General features: G+C 42.4%; 1 protein-coding gene across 3 annotated transcripts in view; it reads right to left on the bottom strand.

The window, feature by feature from the left end:
- The window catches only part of ELMO1 (engulfment and cell motility 1), a 311991-nt gene extending 295631 nt beyond the window's left edge, over window positions 1-16360 (bottom strand). For 2 of the 3 annotated variants that reach the window (XM_048298911.1, XM_048298938.1), the window contains exons 1-2: window positions 15777-15917; window positions 15158-15228 (exon numbers count right to left, since the gene is read on the bottom strand). The gene's annotated coding sequence lies outside the window, so the exon portion shown is untranslated. Of the gene's footprint in view, window positions 1-15157; window positions 15229-15776; window positions 15918-16333 lie in introns of those variants that run through there. The other variant, XM_048298919.1, reaches the window with a different exon arrangement.
- Between the last annotated feature and the right edge of the window lie 1508 nt (window positions 16361-17868).

Raw genomic sequence — 17868 nt, 5'->3', positions numbered from 1 at the left:
CATATGGACATAGAGTACTTTTTTTTTTTGGTTTTGTTAGGTCTCTTTCATTAGCAGTACTCCTCCATGAGCAGAACAGGACTGCTTAAAAGTGTCTAAAATATAGTCATTGGCATTTTGAAGTTTTTAATGTTTAAAGTGAGTGCTTACAAGTATTTTTATTTAAACACTTTGATGAAACTGCTAGAGCAGCCTGAATCTTTTTTTATCCAGAGCATTCTACAACTACTCTGACACTGAGACATTGTGTACAGTAAAGTCACACCCTCCAAGTCTCAGGGTAGAAGTCAGGTAAGTTAAGAGCTGACAATCTGATTTTAGTACCAATTTTGGCTTTCAGAACTTTAATTCCATTTTTCCTTAAAAAAGTGAAAGACTCGTTTTCTCATACATTTGTCTAACCAAAGAGAGCAAAGAGCTTCCATGTGAGCAGCAGTGTCAAGGCAAACCCATCTGAATTGCTAGTGCAGGCCTCTAGCTGTTCACACCAGAACCTTTCCCTTAGAGTTTCTGCTCTGTCCAGTGTCTTACTTTCAAAAACCTGTCTGAACTTTGTATCTTCGGGACCTCTATTGTGCTACTGACTTGGTTTGAGCCAGTTGACAATTTATAAGTAGAGTAGAAAAGAAGAGAGACAGATCCCATACATAGAAGCAACAGAATCTGTTGCTGTTTCAGAGGGTGGCAGGAATGACTCAACTCTTTCAAGCAGTAGTTCTGCTTGCTCTCCATACCTAATACAACACCTTGCAGCAGAAATCCATCCTAAAGTATTGGTTTAGTATGCTGGAAACACCAGTTACACCCGAGGTTCTCTTTTATATGTGATTTCAGCTAATACTTACATTTCATTGCACAAGATCTCCTTTCAGCCCCAGCAAAACACAGCATTTTTGATCAACCGTATCATCACTGAACTTTTCAAATAAATAACTGAAGTTAAAAAACTCTATAGCTGTTGCTGTTCACTCTTACACTTCCATCAGTTATTTGCGTAGTCATTCCCACTCTGATTTAATCATTCCTTTCATGATTGTCTAAGTCTACATAAAAAATGAGAACAGTAAATCAAGCTAAGCACTTGGCAGGCATGTACTGGTGAGATCACAGCAAGATCCTGGAATAGCACAGGCACTCTCATATGGAAAAGGCTTGTGGAGTTCCCATGCAGTTCAAGTAACCATCATCTGACTCAGTGAGCAATACAGAGACGGACACGGCCCTCCGTGGAAACCGGCTGTTAGCTGGGTGAACACCCAGGGAGGTGGCAGAACTGGCATCCAAAGCTTCACAACTAATGTGTCACATCATGTGATCTAGCCATATTACTGCATTAATAAAACCAGCACAGACCAGAGGTTTTTAATCTAATCACATGATGAAGCTCAGAGGTAAAAAGTCAGAAGCAAGAATACAAAGTCCCCATTAAAAGGTTAGCTTGAATACACAGAGAGGGTTTCATTCCTCTGATTTTCAGCTCTCTGGCTAAATAAAACACAAGGTTTCACCAGATAGAAAAATAAGGTATTTTTTAGAAAAGGTGTACTTGGCCCAAGGAGAATTACAAAAGAATTACTTAAAATGTGTTTGTGATTCATCATGGTTCAGTAACTTCTCAGGAATGCTAATGTGTTTTGGAGAGATAGAAAGCCTTGTGCAGGTGTGACAGAAACAATTAGTCAGTTATTAGTAAGTGCTGGCTTCACCAGCAGCCACGCTGCTGGAGCTCCATATTACGTGAAGGGCCTGCCAGTAAATCCACATGCTGCTGATATTTAGAAGTGCCAAACAGTCAGGACAACAAGTTATATCTGCAAACACTTATTTCTGTCCCCTCATTTTGCCTGCCTCCATGATAAAATTTGCAATTAAAGTAAAATGATACATGCTGAAGACAGTGTGGCTCCTCTTCAGGATTAAGGGTAAGGAAAGAATCTAAGTTTATCCACAAGCCCATAAACTAATCAACACAGCACATTTCCTCTCCAAGACCCTCTAAAAAGGTGCTTACTTCAGAAGAAGTATACCTACATGGATCTACCTATATGGAGCAGAACAGACAGCTTTGTTTAAATTTAAACTTCATCTTGCTTTAGTGTAACTACTCCCTCCACCAGTAGCTTTACAGCCAGCAATAAAACTTTATTCTCTTTTAACACTCCAGAGATCCAGTCATTTCCACAGGCCTTGGAACAACATTTAGAAAAAATTTTCAAATGTGTTACCTATTACACTGATATCTGGCATCCTTTCCTAAAGCAGAAGTCAGAAAAGCATGGAGGACTGTTTAATTTAATTTCCTTTCAGCTTTTAAGAAAATATGCTATGATTCCTTAACTACAAATGATGTTCAATGCCTAAAAGGCGACCCTCCAAGAGACACTTAGGAAACAAACTCCAACATTTTCTGAGAGCAACAGTATAATCCAAGCAATCATACTCCAACAGCAAGCCAGAGATGTGTTTACAGCAGCAAAGAGCAGCCTGGCTTTGACTCTGTGCCTCACTACACACCCGGGACACCCAAATGCTGCAGCATAATGCTCATCCTCACTACAAGACAGACATCACAATTTTTGTAGCATAGTGAATTTCTGAAATGAATAGTGAATAATTCACTAGTGGCTGAATTTATTAGCTATACAAAATTCTCAGGGTCAAAGGCCACTGAAATGAGATGAAAACCATTAAGCCAGCAGACTTCAGATTCTTTTGATAAAGAACACAGCCATATGCCTGTGTCCTTTATCCAACCACAGTTCCAATTAAATTTGCAGGAACTCAGTTTTCATCTAGTTGAGTGGCTAATTTCTTAACATTCACTACCGCTAAAATAATAAGCATAGACCTTACTGTGCTGCTATACTGCAGGCTTGCACACATGCGTGTGTTTGCATAGATATAAAAGCCAAATATTTTGACTAAATAATGCTTCCTGAATGCAGACTACAATCTCTTGTTGCCTAAATAGCAAAAATCTTCATAGGAAGACTTTCCAAGCTGTTCAGAAAGTAGCTATGGCCAGGAGCATAGCTGCAGCTGCACAAGATGGGTGCTTCCCACTCAGCTGATCTGACCTGTGCATTTGTTTTCTCCATCCTTATTCATACCTGTACTGCAAAAAAGAATATGACCCATATCTGTCTTGGTTTGTTCTGAATTAAAAGGAGCAAAAGTTAAGTTCATATTTAATTGTAATTTAATAAGAATCTTTCCTGTCTTCACGCCCACCCACCCACCTTAAAAGACCCAGAATAATCTAGGATTGGCCTTAAAATCTCAAGAGCTTCCTTACTCCCACTGCAGCCTTATGGTAGACAACCCGCAACGCTGTCTGCTGAGGACTCAAACAGGCTCTGCAACAGCAGACAGAAAGGATGGAGAGGGAAGAAATAAAACGAAAAGAAATAAGAAAGCCCAGTGACCATTCTGAAGCAGCAGCCAGTTTGTGTGCCTCCTGACCTGCAGGAAAATCCAAGGTGCCACTTGGGCTTCCCCATTCTCCGCAGAGGGTGCAAATGTTGTTTGCAAACCTGTTACACTCCTGCCTGCCACCAGCTAGTGACCTTGCATCCTGTTGGGCAATATATTATATAAAAATGAGCATGTGTTAGAGCTGTGAGGTGTGACTGAGGAATATTTACCTAATGAATGTGCCATTGTGTTCTGCTCTTCTACTCTTCAGTCAGTTGTAAGTTATAAAACGGCTCAGCATATTCAACCTCAGTTTCCAGACACCTGACAGACTAAGCCTGTGTGACTTTGTGTGGGAGAAACCCCCAAAATTATATATCACATACACTTAAATTGCTAAACTAAAGCACTAGAGCGCACCAATTCCCTCTTTCAGGCTTATCTTGAAAGAAAGACAGGACCTAAATAAACCTGACAATACCTTCCCCTCCCCTTTTGGGGCCTGCTAATGTTTTCCCCTTCCACTTGTTTTATTTCTCTTTTCTCTGCCTTCATTCAACCTTATTCTACCATCGTCAAAATCTTCAAGGAACCTGAATGTTTTTTCTGCCATTTCTTTGCAATGCCAAGTTCTGCCCTTCACTGCCAGTCTTGCTATCCTCTCCCCCCTCCAGCAGCCCTTTGGAAACTATACTCCATTCTTTCAAGAGCTGCATTTTCTGTTGATAGTGCCAGAGGCCAGGAAGGCTCCTGGCAATACAGTTCCAACAAAGAGCCTGAAACTGAACAATCTCTTTTTTTTTTTTTTTTTTTTTTTTTTGTTTTGGTAAGAGGAGATAAGGAAGTCCAAGACATGGTTTTTAAAATGAGAATAATAAAAAAATGCCTCTGGCACTGGCAGCTTTTAAATATAAACACATAAAATTTCCCTTCCAAAGGGGCAGGTAACGTACAATGCTTTTCACCAGCAATGAATACCTGCTCCTCCTACCGACATAAAAATGCTCTGCAGAATAGAAGTAAAACATATTACATTGGGGATCCATATACCCACAGATGTAAATAACATTCTAGTATCTGTAGTCATTTCTGCAGAAGCAAGTGGTGAGGCCAAACGCTACAAATCTCTGTTGGTTCTTCCTACAGTCTTGCTCTTCTTCTAACAATTGTGCAAGGCAAGCCATTGACAACTGCAGAAAGACACTGTTTTTTGTCAGAAATACTTTAAAATAACTATCACAGAAAGACAGTTTATTTTATGCCAATGTCTAAGCAACCCAGTCTCTGTCTACAAGGGTAACAACAGGGAAACTGCTGCTCCTAAGACATAGTTGCTCTACCAACACAAAATGAGAGAAGCTCCTTCTCTTCCTAAATACTCTGCTTTAGTAGCACACCAGTGGGAAAGAAGCAGATAACTTCTTCCCATGAGGTATCCAGATTGTTCTGCAAATAGCAAAAGCCTTTGCAATTATCACATGTATCACACTCAGCTTTCACTGATTTCCTGAGTTCCTCAATGGGACCAAAAGTAGCTGAAGACCAGTTTTAGACCTCAGAAAGGAAAAAGGAACTCTGCATATTTTAAGTCTGCATCAGTTTCTTACACAATTCGAGGAAGGTGCTTTCCTTTCTTTGACTTAATTTTTTTCATTCAAGGCTTTAAATGCTGAACTGTGACTACGTGGACTAATTCTCTGCACAAAGATGTTACACACAGCTCTCAACTGAAGAAGCAACATTTACAGCACTTTGTAACTGAGATAATTCTCTTTCTTCTTCTTCTAAAGGCCATACTCTAGAAGCTTAGCACCTCTGTACCAAATGATTTTATTTTAGCAAGAGAACCTGAGAAACTGAGTTATGCCAGCTGTTCAGAATTATTTGGTTAACATTTTTATTGGAAGTATTATGGCAAGTTATTACCAGCTTTCACTGTATGAGAACAAGATAACCCCTGGACAGCTTTCTCCATTAAGATAGCAAAAAGTTACAGATGAAGGTTTTCTTTTGAAATAAACAAAACAAACAAACCCCAAACCAAACACACAAAACCCCCAAACCTTCAGAGTTTTTTTTCAGTTCCAAGTGTAGATATCCCAGTATAAAACCAGTATGAATACAAAACATTAAATCATGAAGAGTGTCAAGGGTTAGTATTTTTCAACTACATCATATTGCTACTTTATGATCTTTCATCTATGGACAACCTTTAGTAATATGCAGCAGGTACTGCTCATGAGACAGAACCACTGCCTACAGAATTATTCAGGACAATCCACTCTAATTCAGAGGGGAAAGACAGAGACGGTCCTTCACTCATGAAATCTAGATATTTCCAGAGTCTTCATGCACATTCCTTTAAGAGCTCATTCAGCTGTCCAGTAAGAATTTAAAACCACCTATGTTCATTTCCATTGACAAAGTGCCTTCTAAAATGTGCCTTTTTCTTTGACTTCATGTTCAATAGGCTTTATGCCACCATTAGATTAAAAAATGAAAACAGTAGCAGATATCTCAAACTGAATTTAATACTTGTGAAACACTTTTTGCCTTTAGTATACCAAGAGTTCGAGAATTTCTATCTACAGCTATGTAGGTTTATTCAATACAAATACTGGAAAGCTAAACCTAAATGGAGTTGCCCTGAACTTTTCCCAGTATCTGGTGGGAATTCCACTATATTATTCAACAGACAGAGCAGTTCAGTTCTGTCTGTATCTGAAAAAAATTGATTGCAGATCTTTTCTGCCCTGTTTGGCTAAATCATCTCACCAAAACACTACAACTACAGCAAGAAGCTCATATTACAATCTGGAGCATACTGTCCGTGTGGTCTTTAGGGGAGGCAATTCCCAGCTTTTATTCAGAAAATAGCTTGCAAATATATCTCTTTGTGTCTACATTCACCCTACTATCTGCCCTTATATTTTTAAATTAACTTTGAGAAGATGCTCAAAACAACCTCTAAGTTTTCTAACCACTTCAGGTTACCTTTATGAATACAGAACACAACCTTGCCTTGCTCCCACTTGTAACTTCTCCATAGAGCGGGTAAAGATCAAGTGACCACATTGACAGCACCAGACTTACCTTTCTCTTTCAGCAAATACCGTAAATTAAGAGATCTTGCTGCAGCCCTCACAAGCTAACAGTATTACAACTAAATAACTCTTTTTTCCAGTGGCACTACTTTTGACAAAACAATAGGTCCTGAGGGTCGGACTAGATGATCTTTATAGGTCTCCTCCAACCCAAACCATTCTGTGATCCAGATTAATTTTTAACAAAGATATTTTTCTCCCAAGGCTTCTCTAAGTCATGCTTCTTGTCTCATGCAGTGAGGCATATGAAATGACAACACACATAGACCACCATAATGAAAACTCACAACTCTCTTTCTGCTTGGCTACTACTGATAATGCAGTTAATTACATGCTTAGCTGTAATTATACATCCGTAACTAACACTTGTCTATCCCAACACAGAGGAGGCTGCTGGAAACAGACTGTGATGAAGAAGCTAGAAGATGTAGAAAACATTTTATGAGCCCTGTCCACTGGTGTTATGCACTTGTTACCAGAATCTGCACTGTGGCACACCTGAATTCTCCTCTCCTTCCTTCCTGTTGGAACAGTGATAGTGCTGAAACATTGGAGGGCAGCAATCCTGAGGATGCACTCACTCAGGGCACCAGTTTACCTGATGCAAAGACCAAAACTACATTCTTCCGATGTCAAACCAGTGATTTACAACATCTCTTCCATCACATTAAAACTACATAGTAGCACAATGTCATAACAATGAAATTACATATCTCATAAACAACCTGTAGCAGAAACCACTGGACCTGCCCAGGTACTGTCTGAATTCAAAAGCAAGACATCAGCAGTATGAAAATGGCACTGACTCAGGCTTACCATTTCCAAATTAAATTAAAACTACTGGTTCTCCTAAATGACTCCAAATTGCTAGCCTGAGAGGCTACCTCTCTGTTCAATCCACATCCACAGCTGGGGCTTCTTTGTTACAGAAGAGACAGCTACTGACAGGATATTCTCTAAAGGGGGCCCTCAACTCTGAATTTCAATAGATAAGAGAGAAAGCCTCAAGATGGGAAAGCAAGGCTTATCCCCTTAGTCAAGCTTATGAAGACCAGTGAACACAGCAAGAACGATTCGTTGGAAACAAAGGACCTATGGGTTGACTTAAGTTTGATTTTCTAGTCTATTTTGGTGGTTCTCTACATACTGATTTAGGGGAGGGAAGTCCAACTGCTTTTTCCCTTATGCCATCATCCCTTTAATTAGAAAACATAGCCTATAGGTCAGTACAGCTGTTTTTTTCAACCTTCATATATTAATTATACAGAATTAATTCAAAGCTAAAAGCCTCTCCATCTCTAGAGTGAAATTAATAATTTTACAAAATTTAAGCAATTTGGAGCATATAGAAAAAAAAAAATCTTAAAACCTACTGGTTTAATTTCAATCCACACACCACTGAATTGTGGATGTTTTGATCCCTCTGGCCTATGAGCCAGGAGACCAATTTAAAATCCCAGTGTAAACTGCCCAAGACCCTTTTATTTATGTATTTGCTTCAAAATAGAACTCTAATTCCAACGTGGATTTAAAATTATGCAGATTATTTCTTTCCCTTTCTCCCTCAGCAGACATTTCTCCATCATAATGTGTCTTCTGAGTCATTTACAGCTACAGGGGATGAAGTCTCTGAAACCTCTACCTTCCAGAAAACCATCCCAACACAGCATGACATGACCAACTCTTGTTACCCAAACACACACACAGAGACACTTCCAACAAGCTAAATCCCTAGGGTAGCTGAAGGAAAAAATGGGCTATTTTTAGCAGGTCAAGAAAAAAGCCCAGACCACTGGATATTAAAAAAAGTTTATGAAAGATGCTATACATGGGTACATATTAAGGCTAATACAAGAAATACAGACTGAAATCACCATTTCATACAGAGGGCAGAACAGATGCCCAAGTTTCCACAGTTTGTCCAAATATGTCAGAGAAAAAAGCCAGGACACAGAAAGGCTCAGAGCAATACAGGGCAGTGAGATGATTCCCCACTTTTAAAATTGCTTTCCACATTTGCACTTTTACAAAAGTTTCAATTTTAGCTCTAAAATATGCACATCAATCTTTTCAAAAAAGACCACACACACTGACCTACTTCTAACATTAGTTACAATTAAAAAAAATCCCCAAACAACGTGGTATTTTTGTTCAAGGTCTGAACTATTTTTGTTACACTTTTTCTCTTGTTTTCTGGAACTGGCACTAGCTGTCAAATCTTTATTTGCCATAAATATGGTTAAAATTGTATTAAGTGGTCCAAAATGAAAAAGACATTACATTTTCACTCAGTTTTTTATACTGTTTTGGTTGACTGGCTCCTTTTCCCCCGGCTTTCTCCCTTTTCCAACCACCACACCAAATGTTGTGTCTTTTGGTCTTCAATGGGAGTTCCTATTTCTTCAAATTTTTTGCCTTTGTTTTTTCCAGAAAAAGGAGATCAAGGACAACAAGAGAAGTTATGCATATCTACAGAGGAGATTTTAGACCTACATAAAGTAGAGCTCAGAATTAGACCCCACCTATAGGCCTGAATTTTGCAGATTTGGTGAGCAGAAGAGATTTCAGCGCATGTATGAATGTGGACAGTGGGAGGTGGGGTGAAAAGGTTGATAGGAGGAATGTACTTGAACCACAGGGGGTAGAGTTTCAACAGATGAGTCCGCTGGTGCTTGAAGGGAGAAGAAAAAAAAAGAAATCTTGGGAGGGGAGAAAAAAAAAAAAAGAAAAACACCAATACTCCAATATTTTAACAGCCTAGCGACCAAAGGGTATACTAGATATCTTTTCCAGAATGCAAGGACAAGTACTTACATTTAGGAATTTTTTTTTTTTCCAGTTGGTTTGGCTCAGTGTTACTGAAAAAGTTTGTCCAAAAGTCCATGTGCAGAGCCAACATTTATTAGGTTTCAATTTCTAGCTGAAGCCACAACTGTTGCTATGAAAACTAATGTGGCAATTGTACCAGAAAGCAAAGCAATGGAAAAGACTGCGCTGGTATGTAACAAGCACATTCATTGGCACCAAGAGTAAAAAAAATTGTTTTATACCAACCTGTGTCATAGACATTTTTCTCTTCTTATTATTAGAGGAAAAAATGTGCTAATCAGATTTATTGTTTGGCCAGAGGGTATTATATGAATAGTTATAAATTCCTCATCACCCCACCCCCAACAGGTTACCGCCTATCTTAAAATACGAAGCAGCAATTTAAAGAGTCACCCCTGCTACGGTCACATCAACAAGATTCAAAGAAGAATACCGCAAATTTCCAGTCTAGCCAGACAGAAAGCCTGAACTCCTCACATGAAGTATCTTTGCTAAAACCCACATATCCCTCAAACTTCTGCTGGACCATATGATAAATGTATGTTGGCCGAAGAGAATGAAAAATAGGTAAGCAATAGTTTCACTTCAGCTACAAATTCAAGCAGCAGAATGCATGCATGTACTGAGAATATATGAATAGCTAGCTAAAACAACTCTGTCTGTATCTATGGAAGAAAGTGTTAAAACAACCTCATTTTGCAGGAGTTTGTTGAAACATTGGTTTTGCTAAACTCTTTCCATCACTCCAAAACATAGGAAAAATTGTTTTAACTACATTTAAAAAATAAAAATCATTCTCCTATTTCCGCAACATTTATGCGTCTCCTGTTACTACACGAAAGATCATGTCACCATCAGAAGGAATAGAGATGGGTTTCAAGTCCACAAACGAATGCACAAAGTACTTACAGTGTGTGCATGGTAACAGGAAAGGACAACTACATACTGAATTTTGTGGAAGTTTCCAACAGTCTACATCAGGAGACCTGAATCTTCCCATTTTTACTATGCAGCTGACAATGAGCTAGAAGTAAACCACCTCGGAATAGCACAAGTCATCTAGTCTCAGAAAACACACATAAAAATCTCAGCTGAAGGAGGAAGGGTGAAATGCTGACAGCATTACTTGAGCCTGTTGTCAAACCCTGCATATCCTGTATAACTTCAAAATGTTGGATGTATTTGATAGGGGTTGTCAACTTCATACATTTTCACCAAGGAAAATAAGGTCCACACAAAGCATTTTGGCCAGGTTCATGAACACTCTCTAATTTGCAAAAAGCTCAGGCAGATTAGATAGTCTTTAACAAGCTTCCTCTCCTGTATTAAAGAATGGGAGTTTAATGCCATCACATCTCCAGAATCTGAAGTTCTCTTAGAAGCAGTGACCCATCCTCACTTTCAGTTGAAGCAAGATCAACCAGAAAAAGAGCCAGGTCATTATATGTGCATCCATGTAGCTGATAAAGAAATTACACCATCCCTGATGACACAATATTTCAGAGACAGATTTACACTTCCTATGCAAACTCTAAATTAGGACTGTACAATAAACTTTTTGAGCTAGAGATTTTAAGAACATAGGAGATGATACACACTTCAGGCCACAGCTTTTCTTGGAAATCTTAAATAGAATTATTTATGTGAATAATAACCTAAGGGTTCCCAGGATAAAGAAGTCAAGGACTGGGAAAAGACCTTGAAATCATGAGAGCTGGGATAGATAAATACATCAAAAGACTGAAGAATAAGGTGCCAAAGTAGAAGTGGCAAATGTGGAAGAAGAAGTTTCAAGGAGAGTTTAAGAAATAAAAATCAGAAGGAAAGCAGAAGCAAAAGAGAAAATGCACATAGCTAGGACACAATTATTGTTTTGTAATAAACCTGTTTGGGAATAATTTGTTTTCTTATTTTCCACCCTCTCACCTCCCATCCCCAGCCTCTTTACTGAAGATGATGTTTCACAAACACTTAAAATCAACTTAATTCCATCTGAGAGGGGAAGTCTTTCCCCTCAGCATTGACTCGTAGTTCCCACTCCCTCCCTTGTGCTGGTGCTAGCTTCTGTGGAATTTATCAGTGCTATTTGACTGTAAATGGAACACAGCAGAAACAGTAGTAAGGAGACTTATGTCCTCAAAGGTGGTAAAAATAGGTCCCTTGTCATATTTGCATAACATCTCCAGACAGTATACTCAGCTTTCAAAAAGCTCCATAGGCTACTCCCTAGAAATGCACCAAAATGAGTTCATTTGTACATAAACTAAAACACTTTTCTATAGGGGATCCCTACCAGCAGTATCTTCAAGCCTTCATCATAGTGTGATTTACTGCTGAACAAAAAATGCCTTGTCCACTAACTTCTCGCAATTAACTTTCCTCTCCTAGCAGCCATTGAAAACAAGCCTACTGCAGACAAATCAAATACACTGGAAACCTGCCATTAGGAAAAATAAATCAATGCACTTTCAAGGGTTTGCAAGCATGCACCACATGAATCCCTGTTCACCTTGCTCTTGAGTGCAGGCCTGTGCTTTACAAACCAATCTGCTCAGCAGCGTGAGAAATCAGTACCTTACTTACCGATGGGCACCACACATGTGGCAGCAGCCACTTAGTGCCTGCCCAGAACACAGAAGTTTTCCTCTGTCAGACTTGAAATGGAGAGAAGAGGAAGCATGCTAACTATCCCCTGGAGCATAGACTTCTCATTAATATTCTTCCTCAATGTTAACAGTGATCAGAAAACAGAGGAAGCTAGCAGGAAGGTTGTGACATTATCTTCAATCTCTCTTTTGTGTCTCACATTAGCAATAATGAAAGATCACACCACAATACCAAATTCTTGCAAATAGCTTGATGCAAAAATGCTGAGCAAAAGACAGCTCTGCAATTTTGTGACTATTCCATTAATCTCTCTAAAACCATATGCATGCAGTTTATTTAAGTGTCACGTATATATTATCACCTCTTTGATCAGTACTATCAAATGCTTGCCAACATACTGACTTCTGCCAATTGCTTTTAGTTTCTCTTTCCTTTTCCAGTGTTATATTTTAAGAGAGAGGAGAAAAAAGAAAAGTTAAAAAAAAAAAAAAAGGTGACTGACTTGAGTGGAAGAAAAATTATTCTAAATTCTTTAAACAGTTGCTCTGTTAAATTGACACAAGTTTAGCAACGTGTACTTGGCACATTCCTCTTGCCACGAATACAAGAAACGTTTTTTAAAAAAGACCTCACTCAAAGCAGGGAAATCTTTTAAAGATACAACACATACCTTGCTGAACAGTGGTCTGATAGCTGTTACCAAGCCATTTGTAGATTCAAGTGTTCAAACAACAACAAAGACAACATAACTGTAAAGTCTTTTTCTTTTTTTGAAAAACTGTAAAGCCTTTTTCTTTTTCTGAAATTTTCTTTTTAATAGAATGATGACTGAATGGGGAGTCAAATCTGACCAACTCATTCTCACTCAAATAGTACTTTCCAGACAGTGCAGGGACACAGCAGCAGAGAAAGTCTACCAGACCCTGGTATAACTGTGCAGAGAAATAGACCAGAAGAGACAACAGTACTTTTGCTTGATCCAAGGGTATATGATATTTTCTAGCTCTCGAGGTTCCCAAAATCCCATCACCTTCAACAAATGTGGGGAGTTTTTTAATACAAGGACATGCTGCACATTCACAGCACAGCATGACAAAGAGAGCTTATAAATTTTAAGGAGATTGTTTATTTCAAGGAAACTGACTACCAAGTGACAGCAAAATCTCAGCTCGAGAGGAAAATTGTACTTGATGGCCTCATCTAAGTCCAGAGCAAATCCTTATCTGAGAATCAGAATTAGAAACATTGTGGCTGGCAATATGTCAAAACAAACAGCAAATAATGCTTGTATTGGAACAGGAGGACACTGCATGTTTGTGTGCAGGTACACTAGCAGAGAGCTGGGGAAACCTTTTCCTAGTTAGTTAAATCTATACACATTAGCCACTCACTCCATCACATACTGAAGCCATCGAGAGTATCAAAAGAAGAAAGCAACAAGTTTTATGTGTAAGCATAGGAGCTCTGCTCTCTGTGTATCAACATGGAAAACATGAGATCATATTCCAACACCACTTTGTAGGCTGGACACTGTGAGAATGCATGTCTGTGAGCCCAAACCTTAAAATCAAAGAGACTTCTACTAGGTAGAAAAAACAAAGAGCGGAAGGAAGGGCGGAGCACCACGTTACTCTTGATCTGCAATTCACTACCTCACAGCATTGCTGTCAGGAAGTTCAATGCACACAGCAGTGTTTCAGCAACAGTTACACCTTTACATACCATAGTCAGCATTTTTTGACCAGTACCAGAGTAAAATGGCATTAAAAAATAACTTTGTAGGACAATGTATACAATATGTTGCATCCAAACAGAAGTACTTGCTTTTAAGAACACCCCTGATCAGGTTATATAACGGCAACTGCGGAACTGCAGATACTTTTGGTGACCACGACTACAGAGAAAGCAGGTAAGAGTGTTTCCTCTCCCCTCAGCAAAATCTGTCTCAACTGTGCACCTACTAAGTTTTTCCTGGCATATGGAGAATATGAGGAAAAATAACAAAATGGTAAGTATAGAAACCAGTTCTCTCCCCCCTCCCCGCCATCACCAAATTGTTCATTAGAACAAATCCTCAGACAATGATACTCATAGCAAAGCTGCAAGCTACAGAGAAGGCAGGTGTATTGTAATGTACACTGAGTTTCAAAGAGATTACAAAGAGAGAGAAAAGAAAGTCAACTACCCCTATGCAACCTTTCCAGTATGAATAAATTGTGATTCAGGTTTGCCTCTAGACGAGTTAATTCACACGCTCAGATCCACAGACTGCACTGACAGTATCCTTTACTAATACCCATTTCACATCATGTTCCTGTTTTAACCATATTAATCTTTATTTTCTCTGACTGGTGAGTTTTAAAAGCTGCTGCAGTACTTTCAACAGCTTTATGACGTGTGTTAATGGATATTTTGCTAGCAGTACACAAGAGGGACTTTTACCAGCAAGCTGTCACTGCTGCTGTTCCTCCTCCTTATCTAGTTACCGGTCATCAGATTAGATCCCAACCACCTACTTATACAGCTAAAAAAAGAAAAAAAAAAGAAAAAAAGGGGGGGGGGGGTGCAATCAGGGAAAGAAAACCTTCATAGAGTGCAAACTTGCAGCTCAAACTGGAAGAACTTTATGTAAATTTCAATGTATTTTCTTTCCTCTGTAATATTCTGCCTAAGCCACTCAATCAAGTAGGAATGACACAGAAAGAATGGGACTAATGCGAACAATGAATGATCCATAAATGTCTACGAGGTTATATAACTGAAGATGAGATGGCATGCATGTGTGCATGCATTTGGGGGAAAGGAGAAGAACCAGACAAGGGGAAAGAGGAGGAAACGACATCCCCAGTCAGAGATACAGAACTCAGCACAGTTCTTACTCAGTTTCCCCCTCTTCTCAAAAGACAAATATTTTAACCAAGGGCAATCAGGCAGCTGAGGGACAAAAGCAAAAGAAAACCCATTTGCTTACAAATACACTTCAAAACATCCCTTGCTGGAATTACACCATAACTGCAGCATCATGAAACACAGCTCATAGACAACCATGTTTGTACTAAAGCAATTAACACACGGTACATTTCCTCCACCGTTATTATCATTGGCACTCTCACTGTGTTTGTTACACATTTTGAGCCTTGGCAGGTTAAAGGATATTCTTATAAAGTTAACAACAAAACGTTGCTGATTTGAAATGTACTCACTGTTATTTTTCAGGAACTCCTGTATTTACTTTACACCATTCTCAGGGGACAGCTGAACAGTTGTATTAGTTCTGCAAGCAAAAGATATTCAAAATAAACTTTGCAAAGGCTTTGAGCCAAAAAACTTTACAAATGTAACTTTTTAGACCCACTACCCACTTGCTTTACAAGGCTGCACGCTGTGGCTTTGCATAATCGCCACCCACATTTCAGAACAATCATTTCATCTGAATTTCATCAGCGGTTTGATCACTTGTGTGAGCATAAACTTAGGAAAAGGAGCACACGCAACCCCCTCCAACCCCCTAGAAAGCTCTCGGATGCCGGGTCGAGGGGGAGGCATGCCCTCGGAGGCGGCGGCTGGGTACCAGCGCCGAGCTCGGAGCTGGCTGCCTGCGGGGATGCACTTGCTTCAAAGTTGAGGCTTCTCCTCCCAAGCAGCGCCCGCGGCGGTGCGGACACTTGCTGCGGCCGCAGTCTCCGCCCGGGCCTGACCCCGCGCATTAACCCACGCGGGTCCGGCCGCGGCCGCTGCCCCGCACGCCGCCCCCCGGCCCCCCGCCACCGCACAGCGACGCGCCGGTCCCGCCGGGTCGGGCGAGGCCCCGCCACCACTCACCCCCGGCGCCCGGAGGTGCGCGGCTCCCGTCCGCCGCCCCTCGCCAGCGGCCTCCGGCCACCAGGAGCAGCCGGTGGCGGGCAGGGTTGCTCAGGGCACGGGAGGGGGCTGAGGCGGGGAAGGAGCGGGAGGAGGCGGTGGCGGAGGAGGCGGAGGCGCCGGCGAAGTCGCGGCGGGGAGAAGCGGGCGGCTGTGGCAGCGGCGGCCGGGGGCCGGCGGAGAGGGCAGGGCGGCGGGAGGAGCCGCTGTGCGAGGCGGGTCGGGCCGGGCCGCCCCCCCGCCGGCAGCCGCCGTCCGAGGCCCCGCCGCACTGACAAGCACAACGCTGCGCTTCCTCTTTCTCGCAGCGACAGCGGCCGCCCCCCGCCCCGCACCTCCCGCCGCGGGGATCGGCTGCGGCGCTCGCCCGGGCAGGTGCGGGGCTCGCCGCCCGCCTGCCCCGTCCCGGTCCTCCTCCCCGGCTGCCCCCGTGCCTCCCCGCGGTCGCCTGCACCGCCCGGCCAGCGCCGCTGCCTGCCCCGCTGCCGCGTCCCCGCGCCGGACCGAGACTCTCCTACCTCCCGGCGTGGGCAGCACCCCCCGCCCCGGCGCACAGCGGGGCCGCCCGGCCGCCCCCGCCGCGGGAGCCGCGCTCCGCTCCGCGCCGCCGCCTCAGTGCGGTGCGGTGCGGTGCGCTGGGCTGCCCTCGGTGCTATCCCATCCCGGGCTCGCACAGGCACCCGCCGCTCTCACTTCCTCTTCCTTCCTCCTGCTGGCCGGGCCGTGATGTGCAGCCCCGGGCCGGCGGCGGCCGAGGGGTCCCGCGGCTCGGCAGCACCTGCGGGCGGGGGGTGACACCCGCTCCCGCCTCCGCCTGCTCCCGCTCCGCTTCCCCCGCGCGGGGGTGCGGCTGGCGTCCCTCCTCCTGCAGCTCCTAATGAGGGATGTGGGGCTACCTCCTTGCCTTTTGAAAAGCTATTTATGTTTTGATGCCGCTTCTCTTCCCAGAGAGCCGCAGCCGCTGAGCAGCCCTGCAGCGGGCACGCTGCGGCGCACGTCTGTTCGCCCCCGAAGCCAGCGAGCTGCCGGGGGAGCCCAGCCGAGCCGGGATGCTCCGGGCTGGGGCCTCGCCAGGAGGGGGCGGCCGCAGCCCCGCTCCTCACCCCTGCCCGGCTCCGCCGCTGGGTACCGGCTGCTGCCCAGGCCCTGGCGCTTCAGCATCCCCGCGGCCCGATAGCGCCGGGGAGAGAGCAGTGCCCAACTCGTGGCTTTTGCCCGCTGGAAAAGTCAAATATCAGAGCTCTGATTTTGTTTTCCGTCTCCCTGAAAGAAAAGTAATCAATAAGCGCTTTTTAAATTAATTTTCTTTAATACCTTAACCCACAGTTACCGTGTGAACTACATAGGGTATGTGACCCTGCAAGCCATCAAATTATATCTTCTAATACCAGATAGTGAGGGTGGTGTTTGTTTTCTTTATCTTTCTTTTTTTTTTCCGAAGTCCTGTACATTTCACTTCGATAAGAACTGATAGCCATGAAGCCTGGCTGTGATACAGCAACTTTTATTGTGTGGTGTAACAAAATTTACTTATTGTGAACTATCCCATCATACATGAAGACCAAAACCTGCAGAATTACTGATTCTAATCTTACATATAATTATGTACAAGAGGATCTTTATGCAGGGTAATAATTTCCAGTGATTTCCCATAAAACCACCCTCCTGCAACACCCAGGTCCTCAAACCACAATAACGCTGTTATGCATCAGCTGACATTTAAAAGGCTCATTGCTCTGAAAGTCCCACAGCTGCTTACTAGGATTTTGTACCCAGCAGAATTGCTGGGGGCTTTCAGAAGAGGAAGGGGACTTCGTTCCCTCCTTAGACTGTAATGCACCATGACAGCAATACACCAGATCTAAGCAAACACTTTGTGTGAGATCTGAGCAAATATGCCGGTGTGAAGCAATAAATGTCATTACTCACCTGAGTCACAGATGGCTGTACTCATAGGACTAGAGCAGAGATTCCACTAAATGACAGGGGCTAAGAGTACACCCCAAAACCATGGAAGCTCCTTTTCATGCATGTAGAAACTGCCTGCCTGGTC

The sequence above is a fragment of the Corvus hawaiiensis genome, chromosome 1 (assembly GCF_020740725.1).
Source record: "Corvus hawaiiensis isolate bCorHaw1 chromosome 1, bCorHaw1.pri.cur, whole genome shotgun sequence".
NCBI lineage: Eukaryota > Metazoa > Chordata > Aves > Passeriformes > Corvidae > Corvus > Corvus hawaiiensis.
The sequence above is the reverse complement of the archived record's forward strand: the minus strand, read 5'-3'. Positions and strand labels throughout refer to the sequence as shown.